We start from the raw sequence: 14,717 nt of genomic DNA, 5'->3' as shown, positions 1-14,717 counted from the left end.
ACTCTGGACACATTTACAGAGAGAGCTACACATATACTCAAAAAATTATAAAGCAAACTTAAGCGATCACTTTCAGAAGATCTCTGGATTTCATAACAATATAGTATCTTCAACCAAGGACAATTATGGTGTGAGGCAAGAGCTGGGCCTGGAGAGGTAGCTTACAGGGTGTATAAAAATGAAACTCTACAGTGGCGATGGGCTGTGGGGAGGCCCTCTGAAGGTCCCCGTTGGCTGCACAAACAAAACCACAAAGCATCATTTACACACCGCCTTGGGAGAAAGGCAAGGAGTCTTTTTCTCCAACCCGAGTTTGGCAGAGGTCCACATCATAAGCTTTTTTGCTTTTGTGTTTGAATGTTGGAAGAAAAGTGCCTTTGCTCCAGACTGGTCTTCACCGAAATAAAAGTAGGCCATCTGGCCGGCTACGCTGAGGAACCCTCTGTACCTGAATCTTTGGCTGGGCTCAGGCGCAGTCATTGCTTTTCTAGAAGGAGGACTCCGCTCACTGCCAGGAAACCCTCCCCTCTCCCGGCCTCGGTCATGTGCTGCCTCGCTGGTGTGACCTCCATTTATCCCGTTCCCTCACACCACTTTGGCCCTGCAGCATCCCAAGAAAGAATGACTAGAAGGTCACGCTCAAATCTTGAAAGTCCCAAGTCTAAATTGTCCAGGCTCTTCCCTTACCTCATATCCTCCGACAACGGTTGTCACTCACTACTGACCACTGACCCCCTCACTGGCACCTCCACTAGAGGAAAGATTGTGTCTTGGGGAAGTTTCGATCAAGCAATAATGCTACCTTTGGCCTCAAGGCTGTGTGGTGGGAGACAAGGTCAAAGACTGTCTATTTAAGCGAGGATTAGGGTTACATGTTATTCTTATGTCCCTGTAGTTCTGAATAATCTCGAAATCAGTCAGGCCCACAAATACTTAAGTTCCAATTCTACTTTTGAACAAGAGGGGGGTAAAAAAGTCTACATGCCTTAGTCTGCTCAGGCTGCTATAACAAAATGCCACAGACTAGGTGACTTAACAGAAATGTATTTCTCACCGTTCTGGACAATTCAGTTTCTGGTGAGAGCTCTCTTCCTGGCGTGCAGCTGGCCGCCTCCTGGCTGTGTCCTTACATGACGGAAGGAGAGCTCTGTCTCTTCCTCTTCTAATAAGGGCACCAGCCCTACTGGGTTAGGCTCCCGCCCTTAGGACTCCATTTAATTTTCATCACCTCCTCACAGGCTCCATCTCCAAATACAGTCACTTTGTGGGTAGGGCTTCAACATATGAATGGAAGGCAGGGGCAAGGGGGGACAGACATAATTCAGTCCAAAGCACTATGTTTGACCTTTCGGGGGTGGAAAGGTAAATAAAATAGGTCCTATGTGCTCAAGGACCTTACATTCTAGAATCAATTTATTCTAGAAGTAGAAAGGTACTCGACGTTTATGTAGTCTCTTTCCACAAGCCCCCAGGATTCCTTCTAGATACACTCCAAGAATATACTTCCTGATGAAGTGGTTGGCTGTTTCACCCTAATGCACAGGAAGGGACACAGAGGCACAGAGAGTTAAGGTGGCCTGTGGCACTTGTGATGAGGTGACATAAAGACATTAAATTCAAACTGTGGCTGTGTCTCCAGAGGGAGACTAGATGTGCTAAGGTCTGGGGCATCCACCACATTCCTTATCACCAGACTCCTAATACAGACAGTACGGCTCAGATAAAGTTTTAAAAAGGCTTCTTGATTCAGAATGTAGAGGAAGCATTATCTGGAAGCTTTTGCCCAGCCAATAGCAGTCCTGTAGTTTGTTAGAAAGAGAAACTTTGCTGTTTTCCTGAATCATGAAAGCATGTATGCCAGTGAGTTCAACAAGTTCAATACACAAAATAATATGGCATATTAAAGAGAGCATAGACCTGAGATGCAACACACCAGAATTCTGCAATAGCCTCAATGAATTTTAAAAAGTGACCTAGACAAATCTCTGAGTAGAAATTAATCAATCAGATACAAACAAACAAATAAAGAACACTTACTGAGCATTGACCATATGTCAGATAGTGTTCTAAGTCTTTTTCATTTATTATAACAATTACTCTTCATAACAACTCTATTAGGGAGCTACCATAATCATCCCCACATAATTGATACAGAAACTAGCAGTCTAGAGTAACAGCAAACCAGGATTCAAATTCATAGAGTCAGGTTCTAGAACCCACACTCTAAATCATTTCATTATCGGCCCTGGACGTTTTGCTCAGTGGTTGGAGCATCAGCCTGCAGACTGAAGGGTTCTGGGTTTGATTCCAGCATGTACCTTGGTTGCAGGTTCAATCCCCAGCCCCTTTTGGGGGTGTGCAGGAGGCTACCCATGGATGTGTCTCTTACATCGATGTTTCTCTCTCTTTCTTTCTCTCTCTCTCTCCCCCCTTTCCACTCTCTGAAAAGCAATGGAAAAAATATCCTTGGTTGAGGATTTTTAAAAAAGTTTAAAAAAAATTCTTCACTATTTTAACATTCTTTGATGTCATAATGATAACTAATATTCATCGAGTGCTCATTATGTGTTTACCACTATGCTAAATGTAACACTCTTTAAAGTTCACACTGTAATCATTTCACAGGTGATGAAAAGAGGCTTACAGAGCTTAGGTCTCCTGCTGAAGCTTTAAGGGACAGAGATGGGGTCCCGACCCAGGTTGTCACATTTTATATGGTAAATGACAAAGCAGGAGTAGACTCAGACCATCAAAATCTTGTCTCAACTCACTACTTTGATGACGTGTTTTCATATGAATCAACAGTTAACCTTTAAGTCCAACACCCAAAGGAAACATACAGAATGGATGCCCACACCTCGAACAGATGTGCTATCACCATTTCAAAGCCAAGCTTTCCAAATTCCCCTTCAGAAAAAAAAAGCTCCTATTTTCTTCATTTGAGTCTACCAGCTCCATATTATAACAGCAAGCTGGGATGTTCTGTAAGTACAATGATCCACACTGATGATGACAGGTGTCCTCCAGATAGAAAAGGGACCATAGGCTGCTCTCTTGCCACAAGCATCGTTTTGCTTATAGGGCTGGTCCAGCTTCACAGGTACTGCTCCTGGGGCTCACTGTGGAGCTCAGCAAGTGATGGCAGAAATAAGTGAGAGAGATGAGCCAAAGACCTCATATCACTCTGGTCCCAGTTAGAAAAATAAGAGAAAAAAAGTAAAAGCATTCCAATATTAGACTTCAGGAGAGATGTCATCTAAAATTTCAGAAAAATATCTATAATCCATAAAGTCTTTTTCTGATTGTTTTGGACAGATCACAATGGATAGAAGGAGAGAAGAGTGCAGAAATGAGATTTGGTAGTTGATTGACTTGGAAGAGTGGTTCTGTTTTAGATTCTACAGAGTGGGGCTCTGCTAACACTGTTGATCTCTTAGGCACTAAATTCGCTGTCTAAAAAAGTAAAACAATCAACTGTGATAATGTTGGTCCACACTTTTTGACATAAAGCTCTTCCAGCTATGAAAGGAAGGACGAACTTGTGGATATTTAAAGCTCCAGGCCCTCCCAGCCTCACCAGGCCCCAAATTATGTGACAGTTGGGTTTCCCAGAATTTCTAATTTTCCTCACTGCTAGAGCTTTTTTTTTTTTTAATGTTCCATCAACTTCAGAAAGAGGAAGGGAGAGAGAGAGAGAAACATCAATGATGAGAGAGTCATTGATCGGCTGCCTCCTGAACGCCCCCTGACTGGGGATTGAGCCCGCAACCCGGGCATCTGCCCTGACCGGGATTCGAACCCAAATCTCCTGGATCCTATGTCGACGCTCAACCGCTGAACCACACCGGCTGGGTGAGAGCTTTAATTCTACATTAAACATGACATCTTAAATTTTTTAAACTTTTCATTGAAGTATAAAATACATACCAAAAAAAGAAGAGAAATAAAAATTAAACAGCGCGATACATTTTCACATGAGCACACCCACATAACCAGCACCCAGATGAAATAAAACAGTGTTAGCATCCCAGAAGCCTCTGGGGGAGGGCCTTCACTCTGACACAAGACTAAGTCCCAGCAAAGATCTTATGCCTAAAAAGCATTAGTATTAAATGTCCTACTTGGGAATAAAAGACAACACATCACTTCCCTATTTTTTCAAGGAGAGCACAGTCTTCGTCCCTCACAGTGCTGAGGAGAGAGCCTCTCTAAATCACAGGAATAGAGCCCAATGAATAGGCTTAATGAAAATGAACCGAAAATTAACTAATCTGGAGCGTGTTTAATACAATCCTTTTGCCACCTGCGAAGAACAGTCTCCTCTCTCCCTTCGCCACTTCTAAAGCATCCATGTCATTGGTAAAACCAAATATCCACTCCATAAAGTGTAAACAAACAGCAAGGGAAGAGGGGAATGGAAACATAATGAAGAAAATAAAGCCACTTGCCTCTCTGCAATCCACTTGCTTCTCAGTCTTTAATGGATTTACAATGATAGTCTATAATCAAGGTGCAACGACAGACTTAATTACGCGAAGCTCTCAGTGACCTCAAGCAAATCACATGTTGCCTTCTCCTGGGTACAAAAAGCCTAATACTGCCAATCAGAAAACCTCTTATCTCAGAGACAAAAGGATTCCTAGGGCAATGAGCACCAGCTGCCTGCACCCTGTAGATGGGCTTTCTACAACCCATTACATCCAGAAAAGGCTCTCTCCACTCTGCATCACTCAAGGCTGTACCCTGCCTAAATTTTTTTTTTTTTTGAAAGCCACTTACAAATATTCACAGGAACTAGGGACTAAGTTTCCCTTTGAAAGAAACCCAGAGGCAAAGGCTGAATGAATGACATACTTTTTTATAAAGGGACTAATCAGGCTAAAAGAACAATCCTGTGCAAGAAGTCTGCGACCTTCACTGAGGCTATGACCTTGGAGTTGAATCTTCTTCTGACACAAAGAATGTAGCTAATTGTCGGGCTCCGGATTAGATCTTTACAGGAAGTGTGCAACCCTTTCCCTCCAGGGCTGGAATCCAGTTTGGAGGATGGGTGAGGAGTGGTGTCTAAATGACATCTGGGGAGTACCCCAACCTCACTCCAGATAGATCAATCACTTTCGAATAGGTTTAACCGTATTTCAATCTCAAAAGAAATTGTCAGCATCAAAATTGATATCTGAATCTAGATTCCAAAGGAAATTATTAATACATCACACATATATGATGACTATACCCAGAACAAAGAACCATTCTCTGAGGTCACGGGCCTTTGAGTTAGGTGGGCTTTCAGAGCCAATACTTGCCCTTGGTGAACCTGGAGAAAAGAGGCTGAGAAATGTGCCTTTGCCTATCAGGGACAGAGAAAGATCTTTCTTATTTTTAAAATCAATAATAAAACTCTGCCATAAGGTAAATCGGCGGCCGCAGTAGGAAACAATTCTTCCTTGGCCAAAGATCAACTGGGAGTTCTCATAGACTTGTGTTCCCTTAACGCCGTGTCTCATGCTCCCAAACCTGCAGATTAATGATGCTTCCACAGAATTAATTTTTTCCTTCCCAAATCCTACCTCTGACCCATTGCTGCAAGTAGTTTAACTGTGAAAGGCCTTGACCTCCTTTCTTTGTCTCTGATTCAAGTGTGTCTGTTTCCTTGGGGCTACCACGCTCAGTTGGATGGCTGGCCAGAGCAGAAGGGAGCATCAGCCAACCCCGAACAATGGGCCCCTTTCTCGGGCTGTCACATGAACAGCGTTGTGTTACAGCCATTGTCCCTCCAAGCAGAGACAGAGAGGCACGGGTTCTCACAGACCAGCCTATTCTCTGTGACCCACTCTGACCAAGTCACTAAAATATTTAAAAAGAGAAAAAAAGAAATGTTGTGCCTTCTAAATGGAGCAATATAGCCCTAACAAGGGTTATGGTGCATCCATGGACCAGCTGCTCAGAATACCTCGTCAAAAACACACACACCCCTGGGCCCCACTGCACCACCACTGGATCCAAACCATTAGAGGAGAGCCAGTATCTGCCCGCGACTCTCAGGTCTCTAAAGTTTGAAAACATAGACCAAAGAGAGGCCTCAAGCTTTCCTAGCCTCACCAATGGGCTGATTTTACACTTCTATCTGTTCAAGGGGTATACAGGAGATGGGGGGAGTTCTGAAAGGGCAAATACGTTATGCCATGGTAATCAAGTCTTACTGTGGGGAGAACACCTGGGGAGAAGATAAGTGAGAGGATGAGGGCACCAAGGAATGTGAGGAATGAGACAGGAAATTAAATAATGACAATGATAAGATAACAGTGGGGGCGGGTCACGAAGAGGGAGGTGGAGGTGCAGGGAAAGGAGAGTGCTGGAGCAACCTGGCAGAGGCTGGAGCCTTCGGAAAAGGGTGGCTGGTGAGAATGGCCTTCAGAAATGGAAGTTCCCAGTGATGGGATGGGCCAAGAGCTTTTTAAAAACTAGCATGTTTAATATTTCGTTTTAAGAGGCGAGCTTCCTCCATAGTCCCAAGCCTTAAAAGTCAGCCACTCAGAGCCACGTGTTTGGTGATATTTTATGAAGTAAAGGAGATGTGAAGTGATATCCAGGGTGGGGTAGACCACTTTGTGCTAAAAGAGATAGTACAGTAATATGTGAAGATCATCTTTAAATTAAACTCCTTAAGGGAAAATATGAATTAAGTACTAGATGGTGCCACACAGACAACAGCGTGGTGATTGCAGGGTGGAGGTGAAGGAGGGTATGGGGGATAAATGGTGATGAAAAAAAAATAATAATAATAATAAAATAATAAAAACAAAAACAAAAACAGAACTAGATGGTGCTGGCAGAAACATGAGCCTTGTCTCCACCCCCACACCCAAGAAGCCCCATAGTGGCTGAAAGAAAAAGTTTTCTCATTTTGCACCTTTGCATGGAATGGGGGCTCAGTTTTTGCTTGAACTTCCATAGGGTGGCCCACACCACATCTGGTCCATATAGTCAAATAATAGCAGTGTAATATGAGGGGCTCCTTTAATGCCCACGGAGCTGTGGGAACAGGCAGAGTCCAGTCCCACAGCCCCATGCGCGGCTGTCATAAAATGATTTTCAAACGTTAACTCACCCCTCCTGTGGGATGATTTAATCACTACTGCTTGAAGATGTCTTGCAAATTCCTGCTGCCATATGTTTGCCGAGCTCACTCCCCTATATAAAATACCCCCATCTACTCAAATCCTCTGTCCTTCAGGGCCCCATGCTTTCAGGAAATCTCCGAGCACATGGAGCCCTCTCTCTAGAACGAGCTCTCGGATCTCCCCACTTGGTCTTTATTACACCCAGCCTTACACAGTCAGGTGTATTTTCTTTATTTTTTTTTTAAAGATAGGTATCTTGGTAATTCCACATAGTATTTATCCTTATGCCCTGTACACCTAATGAACAACTGTTGGAGCAAAAATAAAACTCAAACCAATCACTTTTTGAAAGAACATCTTGTCATGGATTCCTTATCCATAAATAAATAAGTAAATAAAGTACTCTTCTGAACATATCTATGAAGACAGATATTTAATAATTTTCATTTTGATTATAGAAATAATCTCCTGGGTCTAAAAGAAAGATTTCCTATTTCTATTTTGTTCTGTGAGGAACAAGTGAAATTTGTGTGTTTTGATTTTCGGTTTGCCATCAAAAGTTACTTTTTAAAAAAGACGAACACGATTCTTTACTAGAAGGTATTTAAAAGATCCCTTCTGGAAATGGTCACCTGTGGCGAGGTTTTAGAACTAACCAGATCTGTGCAGCAAATCCAGGTCAGCCAGGATGTTAATGACAAGGCACTTAGTCACTCTACGATGGGGCCTCCTTGCTCGCAAAGATGAGATGTCTTTAACAGATGCTAATATCCTGCACATGTACCTACCAAGATGAGCCTTTCCATACTGAAATACTGTTTTCTTTGTCTTAGAAAGGGGGAAGGGTGCAATTTATTGCCTTCTGAGTAGGAAATTGAGGTGGTTGAAATGCTTCACATAGTTTATCTGGGAGTATAAATCACTGGAAATGAAGCAGTAGAGGAAATCACTAGAAATGAACCTCGATAATAACAGGATATATTATCACATTCACACTTTTCAGACTGACTAATGGCACAGAGTATGCATTATCAAGTAACATCCACATGACGACTTGCAATTTTGCAAATAAAGTTGAGTAAAGTAAAATAACAATAGTTTGTATCTTATTTTCATCCTCACAGTGTGAGAAATCCCCTTAAGAGCTTTAAATGAATCCTCTGCAATAATTATTTTTTTAAAATAGTTAGAATGATCCCAATGAAAAATAATATTAAATTGGGAAGAGAAGAGAGAGATGAGAAATGCAAAATCTTGGGAAATTCAGATAGAGAGAATGAATGAATGAAAACATTGGGAGACTAGGTAAGAAACTTACAAAAGTACAGCCAGATGCAAGATTAAATTAAAGTTTCAAAAGTTCATTTTGGAAACAGAATTGAACACGAAGATAAATTAACAGAACCCCATGAATCTTGGTTAATTCTTACAACTACGCTAGTTTTTAGAATGAAATACTGGATATGTATCCTTGAGAAACTGGGATCACAGGTAGTTAATTTTGCTTTGTCTGAAGTCCAAACAAGCTGGACATTTGTACTACACCCATTAATGCTGTTACCTTCCTGCCCTATGTCACTGTAACTCTCATACATCAGCCAGTGAATGAACTTTCTGGATGTTGTTTATTTTTTGGTGGAGCTTCCCATGAGCTAAAAGTTACATTTTGCAGCATCACCATCTGTGTCATTGCCCTGCAATTTTTTGTTGTTGTTGTTCATTTGTTCAAATGTTATTGCATATTGCCATTATTACCAAAAACGAGGGGGAAATTAAAAAATTTTTAAATAAAAAAATTAATAGTAATTATAGGAAATTCTTGTCTCGTCAACTTAATATAAGTTAGATAAAGATGGAAGTTATCAGTCATGCCAAAAATGGGAAATCTTTAGTCAGAATCAGACATTTATTGAATTTGAACAGGTCAGCAGTTATTCAGATAAAATAATCAAAATTATAGAGTGTGGGGGAAAAAATTAAAGGGGTAAAAACACTGAATGTTGTGTCTATATGGTAAGATATAATTAGAAATTTTATAATACATTTGGCCCTCTAGGGCCAGCATACCTTATAACATGCAGGCTTTTGCACAATCTTTGGATCAATTTCTAGAAATGCACCCTGCGCTAAAGTGGGAAAAACAGTACTGAACGAGTCACATGTTTTCGATCAAACACAAAAACAAATACAAAGGTAGTTATAAACTGAAAAGCATGGGGCAAAAGCTGTTTATCTTTATTGGCATTGGCACTTTCATTTGAGTGCCCTGACACTGTCATTCACAACTAACACCATCCCAAAGGTGTGATAAACTCATACTCCTGCCATAGAGTTAAACACGTAACGTTAATTCAGTGGCATCTGGTGTTTCAGGAGTCTTTTTAGGATATTCTGTCTTGTCCTTTTTCTGCCCCAGGTTACTCACTTTGTAGACTATGTCTAGCCAAATTGTAAATTCTTGACTGGCTGCTCCACCACCCTTAGTCTGTACACAGTGACTGTCCCAAATACTTGGCGTGCTGAGAAAATGTCAACTAGCGTTCATTCATTCGTTCTTCCCTTACATCTTTTAGACATTTATTATGTAACTACTATGTGCCAGCAGCCATTCGGATAAAGGCTTCGAATAAGAAATGATCATCAGAGGCGTCTCCAGACAGCCAACACAGTTGATTCAATATGATAGAGGATATTAAAGCTATCCACAAAGTAGAACGGGGCCCATATGAGACATCCCTAAGTTTATGTGAATTAGAAAGCATTTCAGAGAGGAGGTCTTATCTGAACTTATCTTGAAGGATAAATGGGTAGTAAACCATTGATTGGACTGAAGAGGGGCAAAGACATTTGTGACAGGAACGGCATACACAGCTAGGTCAGGGACAAGTGAAAGCAGTCAACGTATTCTCCAAGAAAGAGTAAAAAGATCAAGATCAGTGGGGCTTAGACACTTGGGGAACAGGGAAGCAGAGAAATAACCAGAGAAGACAGTGCCAGCCTGGCCGCCTGTATCATGTCAGAGAGGTTAGTCTTTATGGTTTAAGTCAGTGTTTCTCCAAGAGTGATTTGAGGTCACCTCCACCAGATTCACTAGGGTATATGCTAAATGCAGATTTCTGGCCCTTACATCTGGGGTACCGCCCTGGAATCTGCATTTTCAATAAGCACCTGGGTGACATTAATGCTCACCACCTGGGGAGCTGCCATAGGTTTTTAACCAAGGGAATGACATGACCAGGTTTGTATTTGAGAAATATGCTATTAGACCAAGGAGACAATCATGAGGAAGGTAAAATCACTGCTGCGAAATAAGCATGTGACTTAGGTTTGTACTAGAATCATCTGGGGAACTTTTGTAACACTGCAGACTTTTCACATTTCACCCAAGCCTTACTGCATCTGAACCACGGCGGAGGGGGCTAGGATTCACATTAGGTTGAATGATATGAAATTGCCATTTTATGTAGGTCAAATGGTCAAACTTTGGCAATTTCTCACAATTCAATCTAATATTTTTAACAAGCCTCCTCCATGCTTGATATACACCAAAGTCTGAGAATAGCTGATGAAATACAAGTGGAGCTAAATGCTTTCCCTTTTTTTATTAATTATTAGTGTCATCACTCACTTTGATTGACATGCAATAATAGAAGGGACATACTTTTGGACCCAAAACAAATGTGAAAAACAAAGAGGTTTAAAAACAACCATCACTGAAGTAAGGCCACTAATTTAAGAATTTTAGAGCCAGAAGGAATACTAGGTTATCTAGCTTTCCTCTCACCTCTCCACAGAAGTTTACATTTGTTGAAGCTGATGGGAGAAGTACCCTGCTAGAGGTTATATTGAATATTTTGTTCAATTCTTCAATGACACATGCTTTTCATTTTAGCAGGTATTGAAATAAATGTAGCTAAAAAGTATTTGGGACTTAATTTATAGGATACTAGTATCACAGGAAGCCCTAAAATGCCTGAAATGGGGTGTATGGGGCTAAATTAAATACTCGCCCATCTCCATTTATAAAATAAAACTAATGAACTCAAATAACATAGAACCTAGAGCAGTGCTTGACATGTAAGAGATGCTTCATAAATAATTACTGAATAAATGATTGGCCTCTTAAAAATAGGTTAAAGGAAGTATATTAATGCAAGGAGTTTCTAAGGCAGTGTAGTTTACTGATTGTAAATTAAGTGTAGATTTCCCACCTGCCAGCCTTGTCCCAATAACCCTTTGGCATCCAACCACAACCCCTCCTCTACAATCCCAGTCCTTCCACAAGCACTTTCTTTCCTCTGAAGGGGCCCCGACAGAAAGCAATGGGAAGACCATGTCTAAGCTGAGTTTGACAACATGTCATGTCCCAGGTGGGAGCAAAGGCCACATGAGCGCCGCCCTCAAAGGCCATCCAAAGAGAAATAATAGCTACACATTGATAGCTAATAAAAGCAATATTATCCTAATACAGCAATACTTACCAATATTAGCTTAATAATAGTCATAGCTGATACTTACTTGCTTATGATCTGCCAAGCTTGTTAACACACCACCTGCAATAACTCATTTAATCCTTTTAACCACCCTCGTGTGTAAGCACTGTTATTATCATTCTGATTTTATAGATGAGATTAGAGAGGTTAAGTAACCCCCCAAATCACACAACTGGAAAGTGCAGAACTGAGAGATGACTCCAGACTACCTGATCCCACAGCTTATCAGCTACTCAACTCTTTGACCTCAGAGCGGCAAAGCAAAAAGTGCGCTGCAAGCTGACCCCTTGGAGCAGTCCATTTCTGGAGAACATCACCTGGCCCCAGTCTTTTCATCTATAAGGAATGAAGCATCTTTAGTTGAGAAGACCCTACACAAAATGAGACCCAGGATATAAAGAAGGGCAAGGAGAGCCATGAAGGAATGTCACTCTCCTCTGCTTTGGGGACCTAAGAACTTTTGGACTAATCAAATCTAATCAAATCTCTAACTTTAACTTTCCCCTAAAGAGTGTGGGTCCTCACCAAAGATGTTCATTATACTTCATTTACTCAGTGACATCATTCTTACTTCCAGAAAAGAAAAAAGAAAAATTCCCTAAACCAGGGGTAAAAGTCCTAGATCAAAGGAATTTAAAAGACCAACATGAGATAGATCTATCTTTGTACGGTAACTATGGCTTTAAGAATCCCCCCCACGCACATGCCCCCCCCCAACATTCCTTGAGGAGCCAGGCATTCATACAAGGAAGAGACCCCTCTGGGGTCACCCAGCCTGTGATCCTGACCCCCTACGGGACGCTGAGAACGCTGGAAGAGGAACTATCCCAAGTCTATTGGCACCCTCTGAATATCAAGTACAGGAGAAAAAAACGTTTAGAAAACAAGTCCAAGATCCCAAAGGAGAGGTAAAGCTAATCTCAAAGAAAGGGTCCTGCTGGAATTATTTGTCATTCTCAGTCTGATTGCCCCCAAACCTCTCTACACCCAGCTATGACACCGGTCACCATAGAACAAACAGTGCAAAAAACAAGGGCAGAAATTATGCAAAATAAAATGCACAATGGGGGTGTTTCCCCATGAAAAAGACTCCAAGAAGTTCCTAAAAGCCCCAAGGAACAAGATCAAATGCAAACAATAACAACAACCCTTGAGACATAAACAGTCCAGACTGGGCCATGTCGCCCCCCCTCACACTGCCCGGGGGTACCCTGGTGAAGGAAAATGTGCGCCCCCCCCCCCCCCCCCCCCCCCGCCATAACACACCAGCCAGCCTCCAGCCAAGGTCCAGCGGCTGCCAGAATTGAGTTGGCCCAACTCTTACCCAGGTCCAGAGATCCTGAGATTCGCAACGCAACCTCTTCCCCGGGCTTTCACCGAACGCCAGCCGAGGAACAAAGTCTGTCCCGCACGGAGCGCTTGGCCTCCCACGCGTCCCAGGAGCGGGGAGACTCGCGAGTCCCGGTTCAGGTTCGAAGGTGGAGACGCGGGAAAGGGGGCCGCTCTCAGCACGCTCCCACGTCCGCCGTTTTGCGCGCGGCGGAAAGTGCTCGCTGCAAACTTGTGACAGGTTTTCCCCGTGTGGCCGAGATGCTGGAGGAGGGGGAGTAACCCGAGCCGGGCGGGGATGCGAGCAGTTGCCGCGGCCGCAGCTGCTACCGCCCGGCGGTGACCGCCGGAGGGGGCGTCGCTTGGCGCCGCGCGCCGTCCCCTCGGCAGCCCGCAGGATCCGCGGGCCCGACTTGCGCTCCCGGGCCGCGGGTCGCCCCGGCTAGAGCGGCTTCCACCGCCCGAGACCGACCCAGCCCGAGGCCCGCTCACGAAGTTGGCAAACCCTGGGGTCACCGCGGCGGGTGGCAAAGGGAGCGCGGGTCTGCGTCCCGACCCACGCTCAGCTGAGCGCCCCCGGGTCAAAGCCCGGGAGGTGTTCTGCGCCCTGCAGGAGGATTTTAAGGACTGGGGACAGCACCCGAGCGACCAGCTGGCTGGACTGCAGGTCCCCAGCAGTGCCAACGAGGGAGCGCAAATGGGAGGCGAAGGGAGGGTGACCTAGAGGTACTCGAATGTGGGTGGCAGCGACAAAGTGGTGGGGAAGGTGGGGCGAGGAGTTGGGGGGATGGGTAGGACGGAGGGAGCACGCTTTACGAAGGCGGGGCCGAAAGAGAACTCCCCGGACCCGCAAGAAAATCCCTGCGGGGCCTCGCGGAGATTTCTTGGGGAATGGCTCCCTCTGCCGACTGGCCAAGGAGGTCCAGGGAGACCCGAGGATCAAAAGTGAAAAGCAAAGTCTTCTCTCCATCTGTGTACAGGGCAGGACGTGAATTCCGGAATCTACTCCTCCGACTGTCCACCTTTCTCTTACTCACGGAACAATTTCTCCGGACGACCCAAGTAGATACAAACTTCGAATTGCTGGAAAGTTCGTTATGTTCAGCTGAGTTGTAATCTCCCCCATCTTCCAAAAAAAAAAAAAAGAAAAATCTGTGCTCCAAGCCCACCCCAAATGATCCCCTCCTACCAGGTTTCTCTTCCATACATTAATAGGAACTCTTTCTCTTTATAGGGGCCGCAAATGCACACGTGTCCCCAGTCAGTAACTGCACCTGGCCAATAGTCCACACTAAAAATCATACTTCTCCTTGGTCACCCCTGGAAACAATCAGGGGAAGACTGTTTTTGTTTGTTTTTTACCAGGCATCGTTGCCTCCTTTTCTGGTTAATGGTACCTGCATTTTTCTTTGGGGACCCACCCCTGCCACACTTAGTGAAGTCTGGATGGGCAGGTCAGTCAGGATTCTCTGGCTTTTTCCTGCCCCAGACCTAAACTAGTGCCCTCAGACCTTCTCTGCTAGGAATCCAAACTTTGATCAGAGTGTCCCCAAAACAAATATATCTAGAGCTGATTGATCCTTATGACAGTGCTCTAGAGGCTGGCCATTGCCCTGGCTGGTGTGGCTCATGGTAGGAGCTCCTTCCTTACATCCAAATATCATGTGTTCGATTCCTGGTCAGGGCACATACCTAAATTGCAGGTTGGACACCCCCTCCCATCCCCCTTCATGGTGGTCAGGAGCCTTGGAGGCAACCAGTCCAGGTAACCAAT

At 43.8% G+C, this 14,717-nt stretch overlaps 1 protein-coding gene across 1 annotated transcript in view; it reads right to left on the bottom strand.

The window, feature by feature from the left end:
• The window catches only part of MEGF10 (multiple EGF like domains 10), a 155,628-nt gene extending 142,423 nt beyond the window's left edge, over positions 1-13,205 (bottom strand). Inside the window, exon 1 of the mRNA XM_016217801.2 lies at positions 12,939-13,205. The gene's annotated coding sequence lies outside the window, so the exon portion shown is untranslated. The remainder of the gene's footprint in view (positions 1-12,938) is intronic.
• Positions 13,206-14,717: the final 1,512 nt, after the last annotated feature.

The sequence above is a fragment of the Miniopterus natalensis genome, chromosome 3 (genome assembly GCF_054644295.1).
Source record: "Miniopterus natalensis isolate mMinNat1 chromosome 3, mMinNat1.hap1, whole genome shotgun sequence".
NCBI lineage: Eukaryota > Metazoa > Chordata > Mammalia > Chiroptera > Miniopteridae > Miniopterus > Miniopterus natalensis.
This window is presented reverse-complemented; position numbering and strand designations above follow the sequence as displayed.